The 12,235-nt window shown below is 43.8% G+C and overlaps 1 protein-coding gene across 7 annotated transcripts in view; it reads left to right on the plus strand.

Moving 5' to 3' along the window:
* Nucleotides 1–1,750: 1,750 nt before the first annotated feature.
* CDC42SE2 (CDC42 small effector 2) overlaps nt 1,751–12,235 on the plus strand; it is a 119,039-nt gene continuing 108,554 nt past the window's right edge. For 2 of the 7 annotated variants that reach the window (XM_027547047.1, XM_027547051.1), the window contains exon 1: nt 1,751–1,911. The gene's annotated coding sequence lies outside the window, so the exon portion shown is untranslated. Of the gene's footprint in view, nt 1,912–2,080; nt 2,182–12,235 lie in introns of those variants that run through there. The other 5 variants (XR_003511900.1, XM_027547048.1, XM_027547053.1 and 2 more) reach the window with 5 other exon arrangements.

Consider the following 12,235-nt stretch of genomic DNA (forward strand, 5'->3'; position numbering starts at 1 on the left):
TCACTGTAAAGACCTTAGCTTTTACAGTTTAGGAAATAGGGAGGCAGTGGAGGATTGATGAAACAGACCTTGATGAAACAGACCAGAGATTGATGAAAGTAACCAGATGAAACAGCAGCTGATTTTCCTGTAGGAAGGTATTCTGGTGGTGCTGGTGGTGGTTTTTTAGTTCTACCAGTTTATTGCTACCAACCCACCTCCCTCCACCCTCCTCAGGCATGTCTGCTCAGTCGCCTAACCCCATGGACTGCAGCCCCGCTAGGCTCCTGTCCATGGACTTTTCCAGGCAAGAATACTAGTTGGGTTGCCATTTCCTTTCCATTTCTCTCTCTCTCTTTTGTTGGTGGTTGTTGTTTTTAAATTAATTAATTTGACTGCCTGGGCTCTTCATTGCAGTTTGTGGGCTTCTCTGTGTACCAGCTCAGTAGTTGCCTGGGCAGATTTAGTTCCCCCTGTCCTATTTGAGCGTGGGACCTTAGTTCCCCTACCAGGGATCAAACCCTGTGTCCCTGCACTGGAAGGTGGATTTTTAACCCCTGAACCACCAGGGAAGTCCTTTTGATTGTTGTTTGATAATAGACTGCAGTAACAGTGGGCAAGAAGATCATTTAGTAGGCCACCCAAATACAGGCCAGAGAAGATAAAAGTGATGCAAGTGAGAAGTGGTCTGAGTCTGATGTATTACAACCAAGAGACCTTCTTGACAGTTTGGAGCTGAAGAGAGAATGAGGAGCCAAAGACCAAAGTTTTTGACTTCAGTAACTAACTAGAAGAAGGACTGCAGCATGGTTTTGAGTTGCTTTTTGAGCAAGGGAGAACTATAATTTAGGGGGAAGAGAAAACTAATGTACTAACATCAGTCAAGATGGGGAAGATGTACTACGTTATATTCCAAGTATTGTAGGCATTTTGGTGGAGGGTTGGCTGCTAGAAAGGGGCACTCTTAAGTGTTTGATTTCTAGGACATAGAAAATATTACAGATAAGGGAGTCTCACAGATCCAGTGTGTGCGTGTGTTCGTCACTCCAGTCGCGTCCGACTCCACGAACTGTAGTAGCCCGCCAGGCTTCTCTGTCCATGGAATTCTCCAGGCAGGAATACTGGAGTGGATTGCCATTCCCTTCCCCATTGGATCTTCTCGACCCAGGGATTCGACCCTGGTCTCCTACATCGCAGGCAGATTCTTTTATCCCCTGAGCTACAGGGAAGTCCTAGTTTTATGCATATCAAATGCCAGGTGGATATTCTCGGCCTTAAGACAGGTAATGATGGAAAAACTTAAATTCTTAAGTTTCCTTTTTTTTTTTTTTAAAGGGTGGTTTGGTGATTTCAGGGCATGTACCTCTCAGCTGCTACTGAGAGGCGGTCAGTCAGACGGCTCAGCGCCGACCCTCGTCCGCCTGGGAGAGTCTGCACTATTAGTGCAGGCGCCGCCTCTCCGCGCTGTCTGGGGAAGGGGCGCGAGCCGCCGCGGCGGGCCGCCGGCCTGAGAGTGGGGAGGGGCTCCCGAACGTTCCCACCCAGCCCCGGTCGCCATCTTCCGGCGCGTTCTTTCCCGCGCGGGCTCCAGCCCGGACTCTCTGCCCTCTGCTTGTCCGGGAAGGGGCTTCTAACCCGCGGAGACCACTGGCCGGGCGCGTCGCGGAGGTGCGGGCCATAGCCCATCCCCGCAGGCGGGGCAGGGGGCGGGGCCAGCCCGGCGGCAGCTGCGCGGCGGCGCGGCCCTCCCGCGGCTCCCGGAGCGCGCACCGCCTCTCGCCCCGCCTGCGCGCGAGCCTGGGCGTGGAGGGAGGGGCCAGGAAGCGGCGAGCGCGCCGGGGAGCGCAGCTGCGGGCGTGGGGGGACAGCAGCCGCGGAGCCGGCGCCGAGAGCGGCTGCTGCCGGAGCGAGCGGCGGAGACAAAAGGCTACGGTGAGTGCATCTCCGGCCCGGGGCGCGCCCCGGGCCTCCCACCTCGCCCTCGCGGCCCCTGGGGCGGAGGCCCGACGCCCTGAACCCCTACCTCCTAGGGCTCCGGGGCGAGTGCGGCCCGGCCCTGCCCGCCGTGCGCTGCGGGCTGAGCCTGCGGCTCCATTTTCAGGTCTGGGCGACGTCCTCCTGCGGACCGTGGCTTTGGTTTTTCTTCCATTCCTTCTGGGAGAGGGTTCCAGACTCTGTTCCGGATTCAAGACTGGCGGACGGGTGAGAGCCCACTGCCCCCCTGTTGTAAAATGGAAATGAAGGCTCCCCCTCCCCCAAACTTTGCCTGTCTGGAAGTCGGGAGGGTGGTGCAAGGGGCGGGTGGAGAGGGCCCGGGTCCTCCAGGTGAGAGTTTCGGCGGGGCGGGGCCCGCGGCTCGGAGTCGGACTCTAGCCCGGGGCGTCCGGCGCGAGCGCCCGCGGGTCTCGCCGCGGTTCGCTATGGGCCGCTGAGAAAAAGCCCTGACCACCTCCGAAGAGCAGCTCGTCCTACTCTTACAGGTTGTTTTACCCAGCGCTTGCCGCCTTACTAGTGATTTTTTGGTAGCGGGTGTGGTAGTTGGTGGCTCGCTGATGCCGCATGAATAGGTGAAAAGAGCCTCGATACGCTGACTTAAGGTGTACAGGAAACATTGAGAGTCCTCTTTAGCTGCTGCTCTTATTTTAAGTGACACGCTTTTGAAGGGGACTTTGGTGCTAATGTTCAGTTTACAAAATTAACATTTTGTTAAAGGGCCTGACGTATAGTAGATGCTCAGTAAAACGCATGAAAGTGAATTTTGAAATGTCAGACAAAGCTAATCTCATAGCTAGTAAAAATTTAGGCACAGACCCTCTTGATTCAGAAGAAGGAAAAAATTGGCAAACACGTTATTTTGGTTTATAAGCTTGTATTTTTATTTCATCCAAGATAGTGTTGAAAAATCAGTTATTTTCAATATTAGGAGCATAGAGAATACGTTTGAAATGTGAATTTTTTTTTAATTTTGAGGAAAGTTGGTAGACATGTTGATATTTCTTAAAAATCAACATTATTGATCTAATTTTCTTTTGAAAGAATAGGGAAGGTGAAGAAAAGCTGCTTGTTTTCTATTGATATTTGATTCTTTTGAGACCCAGCTTTACATTTTATTATGAATAGAGAAGTTTATATGCTTTTGAGGGACTCTGGCATGGTTTTGAGTTGCTTTTTTGAGCAAGAGAGAACTCTTAAGGGACGAAAGAAAGCTAATGTTGCAGTAATATAATTAAACCTTACCACTTACTCTACAGATATTCATTAAGCACCTATTTTATGCTGGCACCTGTGTTGGGTGCTGATTCTTCGGAGCAGACAAAACCCACAATTATCTTTTTCTTAAGCTTAAGCTGAGTGTGTTCTTTCTTCATTATTGATGTTGCAAGGACAGTCTGTCTTACACACTTGGTGCCTATTTAAAATTGGAAAAGATGGCAGGTGAACAGCAGGAAGTGTAGAGTCATAGCAGTCTATTTAGAGGTTAATAAGTAACTTTACAGGGCTAAGACTATTACTGGGTTACATTTTCCTATTGTCAGTTTAATAAAATCCATATTTTTTTAATGAAGGGAAGAAGACTTTTAACAAACTAGTATTTCTGTTCTCTATCCCATATGAGATGTTGTTGATACAGTGTATTTATTGAATAGTAATGTACTTCTGGTTCTGTTTTCTGTAAATAATCTTTGCAGTACTGCGCATGTTCTGCTTTTAAAAATCTTCCAGGAGAACTAGTGGATTCCTTTTCTATAAGAAGTATTTTTAAATAAAGCACTTTTTCAGAAATTTTATTTTGACGTTTTAGTCACTATTTGCAAATAAATGTAGTATTGCATTGATAGTAGTGACAAGTGAAGGACTCTGAGTAATGATTTGTGGTTCCATATTTGAACTTTCCATCTGGTATTAAAACTGGTAAAACTGCTTGCTAAAAAGAGAATGATTTGTAGTAGTGCATTTATTAATTCTAGAAACGAGAATGATTGATCGTACTGCATTTGTTCTTAACATAAAGGTTGTGTTGTCTGCTTTTCTCTTATTTACGTATAATAAGAAGGTACTTATTTTTATTCGGATTCTTCAGAAGTCCAAATTAATGTGCTGCAAAGTCAATCTTGATAATTACAGTATAAAGTATATTAATTTTTTACAGATAACTTTTGAATTTAGGTGGACACTTTTGACGTGTTAACACCTTATATGTTGTTGAAGATTTTGTGTGCATTTCAATAGAATTTTCAGATTTTTAGACTTTACTAATAGTTTTTTATGGTTCCTACAAATAATAAGGAAAGTGATCTCTTAAACTTTAGTGCTAGAGGGTTGTGTTAGTTTTTCTTTAAATATGTAGTTCTTATAGAACTACATATGATGAGTTGGTAATGCACATGTGTACTCCTTCTAGTCTGTTGAGAAACCTAGTGACAAATGATAACAGTGATGATAAGAATAATGTAAGCATTATATGTTGAACAAAAAGTGCTTATTTTATTTGGGGCAAGAATTTTATCAAGGTTCTTGACAGTCCGCAGCGTTGAGACATGTTTAAATAATTTTACCAGTAAATTAGAACTCGTAATGACTGGATTTTTTTTATTGTTGTACCTTACAAAAATACTGTGTTTTCAAGGCATTATTTCCTACCTTGGAGTAATTTATAATGTTTTGAGGCTAAATAAATCTGAGCATCATTCCGCTTAATAATTGTTGGAACACTTAAAGTGTGTTGATGCTTTTTTCGTCAAGATATGTTTGACTTGTAGGCAGTTGTCTTTTTTGTTGTTGTAATATCCTTTAGTATAATTTAGAAGGTGTGTTCTTTATCAGATGTAATTAGTAAAGTTATTAAGAAACACACTGGTAAGACATACTGCAACTGTGCCCATATTGTCTGAATAGATTGTGAGAGAGATTATCAATTAACATTCGAAAAGTGCTTTAACCTCATCTCTCACATTTATTCAGTAGGATCGGTTGCTAGTGTGTTTTTAGGTCCCAGTTGTCTCTATTGTGAAAGAAGATAATCATGAAAGATTTCTCATCTGCTTTAGGATGAGTCTCAAATACTTTGTTAAGGCTCCATAAGACTTTTCTCTCAGTTGCAATATTGATTTTCATCTATTTCAGTGTTAATCTCAGTTCTTATGAAAATAATATTTTAACATTTATTGAATATTAATTGTTAGTAAAGTTTCAGGTGTGTTTCAGAGGGGGACGTTATGGGTTCCGTGTGCATTCTTGAGAGGAACTGAGTGAAACATGGTGCTTATCTTCAGTGGTTTGGTGAGGGCTTTTATTCTGATTTTATTCATACTACCTGGAAAAACTTGGAATTTAGCTTGTTAATTATTAACTTTATACATTCTGCTCCCTCAGTTCAAAGCTTAAGTTCAGTTGCACTTTCTATAATACTGACAAGTAACGAACAGGGCAAGATTTAGCTGAAACTGCTCTGGGACCTCATCCAAAGGGAGTTTTTGAACTGAAAGCCCAGAATTTGGTGATGAGTTATCTTTATCACGACACCATTAAAATACCTGCAAATCTATTTTGGTCAAAATGGATTGTAATAGAACAGACTCCCTCTTTTTCCTAGAAAGCGTTAGATAATGCCGTGTTCAATTTAGGTGTATTTGAGGGTGACTGAATTTTGAGCACTGTTTCCATTTGGAAGCTTACCCAGAAATTCGTGCTAAGATTTCTTCCCCTTTTTTTTTTTTTTTGAGTCTATTATAATTTCTTAAATAAGTATTGATTATTTTATTTTTTAATGAGCATTTCTTTTTTAAAAGTTATTTCCTTATTTATGTGCATTAGGTCTTAGTTCTGGCATGCAGGATCTCTAGTTGCAGCATTCAAACTCTTAGTTGCAGCATGTGGGATCTAGTTCCCTGACTAGGGATCAAATTCGGGCCCCCTGCATTGGGAGAGTGTGTTGTCTCAGCCACTGGATCACCGGAGAGGTCCCAACAAATAAGTATTGGTTTTAAATGTGTGTAAATTAAGCTTGTAATTCGCAAAGTTAGAAAAATAACAAAACAATTTCAAGAAAAGGAGAAGACTAAGATTTTTTATTAAATCTTTAGAATTAAATGTATGTAAGCATCTTGTACTAAACCAAAATCGTTTTTGTTTCATTTACTTTAATCTGTGTTAACTTTTTGCTCAGTAAAGCAAAAATGAATTTTTTGGATATATTTAGCACCTAATAGCGGAGAAGCCAATGGCAAACCACTCCAGTACTCTAGCCTGGAAAATCCCATGGACGGAGGAGCCTGGTAGGCTGCAGTCCATGGGGTTGCTAAGAGTCGGACACGACTGAGCGGCTTCACTTTCACTTTTCACTTTCATTCATTGGGGAAGGAAATGGCAACCCACTCCAGTGTTCTTGCCTGGAGAATCCCAGGGATGGGGGAGCCTGGTGGGCTGCCGTGTCTGGGGTCGAGTAGAGTCGGACACGACTGAAGCGACGTAGCAGCAGCAGCACCTAATAGTGGGAGCCCTTGGATATTTGTAGGGATGCAATGGATGGGACTTGATAAGAGTTTAAGCAGAAAACAACTTACTTTCTCTCACTGTATCTTCAAGGCCTCCCTAGAGATTGTCTTTCCCTGAATCTCCAGCCCTTAGGAAAACCAGGTAGCTTGTCTAGTTCTAGGTGGTAAAAAGTCTTCTGCTTATTTGTCAGTAATAGTCTTATTTTAGGGGCTTCCTTAGTGGCCCAGACAGTAGAAAAGCTGCCTGCAATGCAGGAGACCTAGGTTTGATCCTTGGATCAGGAAGGCCCCCTGGAAAAGGGAAAGTCTACTCACTCCAATATTCTTGCCTGGAGAATTCCATGGACAGGGGAGCCTGATGGGCTACAGTCCATGGGTTTGCAAAAAGTCAGACATAACTGAGTGATGAACATGTACACAGTCTTATTTTTGTCATTAGAAGGCATGTGTTCAGAATAACAATGTATTCAAACTCTTCCATGCCATAGAACTTTTCTTCGTAGCTCTGAACTGCTTCAGAGCAAGAGGTCTACTTTGGAGGGAGAGTCCTGAGAATCAGCTTCTCTTTTTCACTTTGCCAGCTCCTCTTTAGTATGCTGTTGGAATCACCTGTCCCGGGTCCACCTCGGTGGGGAAAGGGGCCTGGGGGGACAGGTGGGGTTTTCATGTGGCCGCTGTGCCTTCTGAGTTGGACAGTTTGTTCAAAGCTGGCTCTAGAGGAGTGCTGGAGATGGTTTTCTTGGGGATTCCATGTGTGGGAACCTCCAGCTACTATTCCTGCGGTATTCTTCAGCTCTAGTCCCTTAGGCTTCTAGTTACCCTCGTCTACAGGCTCACTTTGCCTGGGGAGAGGTTTTGCTTTAGTCTTTAAAGTAGTTCTGTTACATTTTAACCAGACCCGCCTGTACTTTATTATTTCACAGGACACACTTCCAAGCATTCTGTCCCAGCTTCAGCTTGCTATCTCTCTAGTTCCTTCTGTTGATGACCCCCCACTTGAACTGTACTTCTGTGTCTGGGACCTACGATTCATTGCTGCTGCTCCCTTTTTAAGTGCCCTGAGCCCCCTTCTTCTACATGCGTGCTTGATTATTTACCGTACTTTGAATCCATAGTCCACTTTAAAATTTTTCGCTTTTTTATATCCTCAGTTCTCTTTTGGACTTCCCAGGTGTCAAAGAATTCACCTGCCAATGCAGGAAATGCAGGAGGCGTGGGTTCAATCCCTGGAAAGATTCCCTGGAGGAGGGCTGGCAACCCACTCCAGAATTCTTGCCTGGAGAATCCCATGGACAAAGGAACCTGGTGGACTACAGTTCATGAGGTTGCAAAGAGTCTGGCATGACTGAGCACTCAGATCCAGTTCTTGTTCAGGGCCTCTCACTTCATGTGCTTACCTGGTAATTGCCAACCTCCCTCCTCCCCACCCACCCATCCAATTCTCCTTCCAGTCCAGCTGATACCTGGCAGCTGGGCTTGAATCAAGGAAGACATTCCTATGCTGACTTGTTCTCCATTTGTGTTGGCCAAGGAGGGTCCTTTGTGCTGTTCACAGTCCTTAATCGTAGTATCAATGGATCCCTGGTGGAATTACCCCACCAGCTGCCCAAATGACTATTTTATACATCCCCTCAAACCTCTGGTGCCTCTTTTCTCTTCTTTTTCAGCTGATGACCTTGTTTCCTGTGTATTAAAAATGAAAGCAATCAGGCGAAAACTTTGCATGTCTCCTCGCTTCTATACCCAGACTGTATGCACTTCCTATTTGCTATGATCATCACGTCCTCTCTTGCTCTTGGTTGTGTCCACTTCCTGTCAGGGCCATTGCATTGCCTCAGGATTCATCCCATTCTGCCAGCCAGTGAGCTGTCTCATTAGTGTTTCCCATATGTATTGCATTATTCCTATCAGCATGAAGATATGCTAAAATATCTCTCATCTTTAAAAACAAACGTACTCCAATAGCACATTTTTCTTCAGCTGCTGTCCTTCAAAAGAGTTGTTATTTGTGGCCACCAGCACTCCCTCTCTGTCTTGGATCCAGCACAAAATTTCTTTTTTTTTGTCTCATCTTCCCTGCTACCTAAACAGTTCTTGTTGAGATTGCTTACTGGTGACCTCCTTGGTAACAAATTCCCTAGTCAGTTCTCAATCTTACTCACTGGATGTAGCAGCTAAAGCGTTTGAAAGTGGTCAGTGAGTTTCTCGTCTTTGAAATCTTTCCTCCCTTTGTTTCTGGGACACTACTGCTTATTTTCACTTTCTTTTGCTGGTTCCTTTTTGTTGCCCCAACTTCTGAAAAATAAGGCAGTTTTCTAGACCTCTATGTTTAGACCTCTTCTGTATTTATACATGGTCTTCTGTGATCTCATCTCAGCCTCTAGCTGGAATTATCATGTATTTCAAGCTAAGAATGTTATCTCTCACCTGGATCTCTTTCCTAACCTTCAGCTGGCTTAGGCAGCATTTTCAGTTAGATATCCCAGATTTAACCTGTCAGAACTGAACTCCTCATTCTCCTTCCTCCCTCTCCCACTCCAGTGGTTGTTCCTATTCCAGTTTGCCTCATTTTATTAAATGTCAACTGAATCCAAGCCAGGCTTCAACAGTACATGAACCAGGAACTTCCAGATGTTCAAGCTGGATTTAGAAAAGGCAAAGGAACCAGAGATCAAAGTGCCAGCATCCGTTGGATCATCAAAAAAGCAAGAGAGTTCCAGACAAACATCTATTTCTGCTTTATTGACTATACCAAAGCCTTTGATTGTGTGGATGACAACAAACTGTGGAACATTCTGAAAGAAATGGAAATACCAGACCACCTGACCTGCCTCTTGAGAAATCTGTATGCAGGTCAGGAAGCAACAGTTAGAACTGGACATGGAACAACACACTGGTTCCCAGCTGGGAAAGGAGTATGTCAAGGCTGTATATTGTCACCCTGCTTATTTAACTTCTATGCAGAGAACATCATGAGAAATGCTGGACTGGAAGAAGCACAAGCTGGAATCAAGATTGCCGGGAGAAATATCAATAACCTCAGATATGCAGATGACACCACCCTTATGGCAGAAAGTAAAGAGGAACTAAAAAACCTGTTGATGGAAAAAAAAAAAAAAAACTGTTGATGAAAGTGAGAGGAGAGTGAAAAAGTTGGCTTAAAGATCAACATTCAGAAAACAAATATCATGGCATCTTGTCCCATCACTTCATGGCAAACAGATGGGGAAACAGTGGCAGGCTTTATTTGTTTGGGCTGCAAAATCACTGCAGATGGTGACTGCAGCCGTAAAATTAAAAGACACTTGCTCCTTGGAAGAAAAGTTATGACCAACCTAGACAGCATATCAAAAAGCAGAGACATTACTTTGCCAGCAAAGGTCTATCTAGTCAAAGCAATGGTTTTTCCAGTAGTCATGTATGGATGTGAGCTGCTGAGCTGCCAAGTCACTTCAGTCGTGTCTGACTCTGCGACCCCATAGACGGCAGCCCACCAGGCTCTCCCATCTCTGGGATTCTCCAGGCAAGAACACTGGAGTGGGTTGCCATTTCCTTCTCCAGTGCATGAAAGTGAAAAGTGAAAGTGAAGTCGCTCAGTCGTGTCCAACACTCAGCGACCCCATGGACTGCAGCCCACCAGGCTCCTCCATCCATGGGATTTTCCAGGCAAGAGTACTGGAGTGGGGTGCCTTGGATGTGAGAGTTGGACTATAAAAAAGCTGAGCACCTAAGAATTGATGCTTCTGAACTGTGGTGTTGGAGAGGACTCCTGAGAGTCCCTTGGACTGCAAGGAGATCCAACCAGTCCATCCTAAAGGAGATCAGTCCTGGGTGTTCATTGGAGGGACTGATGTTGAAGCTGAAACTCCAATACTTTGGCCACCTGATGCGGAGAGCTGACTCATTTGAAAAGACCCTGATGCTAGGAAACATTGAGGTCAGGAAGAGAAGGGGACGACAGAGGATGAGATGGTTGGATGGCATCACCAACTCGATGGACATGAGTTTGAGTGAACTTTGGGAGTTGGTGTTGGACAGGGAGGCCTGGTGTGCTGCAGTCCATGGGGTCACAAAGAGTCCGACAGGACTGAACTGAACTGAATCTTTGTTTCTCTGACTGTAACTTTGTAGACATTCTTGATTCCTTTTTGTTACACATTCACACTAATTCACAATAGTGTATCATGAGAATGTGTCCTTTATTTACCTTAAAATCTACCATAAGAATAAATGCGGGAACTTCCTAGTGATCCAGTGGTTAAGAATCCTTCCATTGCAGGGGATGTGGGTTTGATTTCCTGCCCCGGGGGAGTAAGATTCCGTATGCCATGGGGCCGGTGTGCCACAACGAAATTTTGTGTGTTTTGCCAGTTCAGCAAAAATACAAAAAAACTTTTTAAAAATTAAAAAAAGAATAAACATGACCACAGCTTTCTGTCTTCATCTGCACTCCCCACCCCCGCGCCCCTCCCCCACGTAGCCATCATCTCTCGCCTGTGTTATTAGTCATCTCCTGTCTGGTCTCCCTGCTACTTTTGCTCTTCTCTGGTCTCATGAACGTAGCAACCTGGGCAGTCCATTTGAAATGAAAGTCTAATTATTTTACTCCTGTATTCAAAACACTTTGGAGATTTTCCATATCATTTAGAGTAAATGCCAGAATACAACAGTGCCTGCCAGGTCTTCCATCATCTGTGTGGCTGACCTCTCTGATGACATGTCCTACTAGTTTTTCCTTGGCTTGTCCCACCCTAGAAACGTAGGTTTCCTGGTACCTGATGGGCGTCACATTTGCTAAGCGAATGGCTGCTTGTTACTCATGTCTTTGATAACAGCTTATATGTATGTTTCTCTAAAGTAAAAGTATTTCAATTAAAAGTATTTCACCTAAAACCATATAGTCCCATAAGAATTAAGTAAACACAAATTTAGATACAAGAGAAAATGATAAGTTTGAAATGAATTTTTTGTATAGAAGGTGAAAATACCCAGGAAAATGGTAAACAGCGGAGGAGGTGAGAAAGGAATGGAAAGAGGTTAAGGTAAATGGAATGAAGAAAAGGAAAGCCAAATTTCAAAGTAGGGAGCCACTCTAAGAAGAAAACTATTGTTGGCTTGCCGCATGTTTCTTTTAGGCTTCCCTAGTGGCTTGCAGTGCAAGAGACACAGGTCCATCCCTGGGTTGGGACGATCCCCTGGAGGAGGAAATGGCAACCCACTCCAGTCTTCTTGTCAGGAAAATCCCGTGGACGGAGGAGCCTGGTGGTGTGCAGTCCTTGGGGTCGAAGAGAGCTGGATGCGACTGAGCACATATTTCTTTAGGCTTTGTTTCTTGAATTCTGAGTCTTGTTGATTTACATGGATGTAGACACTGGGACTGCGCTTACCTTTGCTTTATCAGGAATATGGGCTCAAATGAGACTTGAAAGCAAAACTAATTGTTTTTCTGTTGCCAAACTCCTTTTATTAAAGGAAAGCAGTTGCCATTACCAAAAGAGTAGTTTTCCTGGCAGTATTCTTAGCTTTTTTTTTTTTTTCTGTAGACTGCTCAAACAGAAATCTCAAGATTTGCGGGAGGGATGTTCAGGGTACAAAAATTTGCTACTGAGTCTTCTCTTTTCGGTACTGGACTGCCTGTTTACTCACCCTCACAAGAGAGGGGGAGTATCTCTCAGCACAGTTACTGTATTCTGTGGTAAAGCAGCAGCTAGGTATGTTAGTGTGCATGCCTGTTGAGTCATACTATATGTATATTTGTGTTC

Source organism: Bos indicus x Bos taurus, chromosome 7 (genome assembly GCF_003369695.1).
Source record: "Bos indicus x Bos taurus breed Angus x Brahman F1 hybrid chromosome 7, Bos_hybrid_MaternalHap_v2.0, whole genome shotgun sequence".
NCBI lineage: Eukaryota > Metazoa > Chordata > Mammalia > Artiodactyla > Bovidae > Bos > Bos indicus x Bos taurus.